The 1,559-nt window shown below is 45.1% G+C and overlaps 1 non-coding gene across 1 annotated transcript; it reads left to right on the forward strand.

The window, feature by feature from the left end:
- Positions 1 to 208: 208 nt before the first annotated feature.
- On the forward strand, positions 209 to 1,147 carry LOC146056015 (18S ribosomal RNA). Its single transcript, XR_014469055.1, has one exon. It is a non-coding gene; the product is annotated as an 18S ribosomal RNA (ribosomal RNA).
- The last annotated feature ends 412 nt before the right edge of the window (positions 1,148 to 1,559 follow it).

The following is a 1,559-nucleotide window of genomic DNA, read 5'->3' on the forward strand; positions in this document are numbered from 1 at the left end:
GGGCCTCAACTCCCTAAAGTCATTGCAAGCCCCTAAAGAGGCCCACTAAACTTTAAATGTACATATAGTATATATACATCTGTATTAAGGTATTTAATAAAGCAGCCTTGTGAGGACCTCAAGTCATTGTAAAAACCTCTGCCCAAATAGCTTATATAAAGCATAGCACTGAAAATGCTAAGATGAACCCTAAAAAGTTCTTTAGGCACACAGGCTTGGTCCTAACCTTTTTATTGGGTACTACTAAACTTACACATGCAAGTCTCCGCACCCCGGTGAGAACGCCCTTTTCATCCTTATGGACATAGGAGCCGGTATCAGGCACATTAACACGCCCAAGACACCTAGCTTTGCCACACCCACAACGGGTACTCAGCAGTGATTAACATTAAAAATTAGCGCCAGCTAGACTTAGTTATAGTAAACAGGGCCGGCAAACCTGGTGCCAGCCGCCGCGGCTATACCACGGGGCCCAACTCAATAAACATCGGCGTAAAGCGTGATTAAAGCAATACCTACATTAGAGTTAAACCACGGCTAGGCTGTGATAAGTCTGCCCCCTGGAAACCCTGAAACGAAAGTTACTCTAACCCTAACCACTTGAACTCACGACAGCTAAGACACAAACTGAGATTAGATACCTCACTATGCTCAGCCGTAAACCTTTCACTTACACCCCACCTCGCCCGGGCACTACGAGCCCAAACTTAAAACCCAAAGGACTTGACGGTGCCCCATATCCACCTAGAGGAGCCTGTCCTATAATCGATGATCCCCGTTTAACCTCACCACTTCTAGCCTACCAGCCTGTATACCTCCGTCGTCAGCTCACCGCATGAGCGCACCACAGTGAGCACAATGGAACCCTCCAAAACGTCAGGTCAAGGTGCAGCAAATGAAGTGGCCAGAGATGGGCTACATTTTCTTATACAGAAAACCACGGAAGACTTTTATGAAATCCCGTCAGAAGGCGGATTTAGCAGTAAAGCAGAAACCAGAGAGTTCTCTTTAACAAGGCACAGGGGCATGTACACACCGCCCGTCGCCCTCTTCAATAATACACACAAAGTTAATTACCCAATACAGATAAAAAGAAGAGGTAAGTCGTAACATGGTAAGCATACCGGAAGGTGTGCTTGGAACAAAGCATAGTTTATACAAAACCCCTTGCTTACACCAAGAAATCACCTGTGAAACCCGGGTTGCTTTGAGCCTAAATTTTAGCCCTAATTTTTCTTATGATACCCCCACACTAAACCACCGCCACTAAAACATTCTAACAATCTAGTACAGGCGATCGAAAAACTTCTAAGAGCTATAAATAGTACTGCAAAGGAACAATGAAATAGAAATGAAAGAACATTAAAGCCTCACACAGTAGAGACTCCCCCTCGTACCTTTTGCATCATGATCTAGCAAGTCCAAGCAAGCAAAGAGAACTATAGTCTGCCCCCCCGAAACTAAGTGAGCTACTCCAAGGCAACTGATAGAGTTAACCCGTCTCTGTGGCAAAAGAGTGGGAAGACCTTCGAGTAGAGGTGATAAACCTATCGAACTTA

The sequence above is a fragment of the Crinia signifera genome, unplaced genomic scaffold (assembly GCF_055691185.1).
Source record: "Crinia signifera unplaced genomic scaffold, ASM5569118v1 HAP2_SCAFFOLD_726, whole genome shotgun sequence".
In the NCBI taxonomy this organism is placed as follows: domain Eukaryota; kingdom Metazoa; phylum Chordata; class Amphibia; order Anura; family Myobatrachidae; genus Crinia; species Crinia signifera.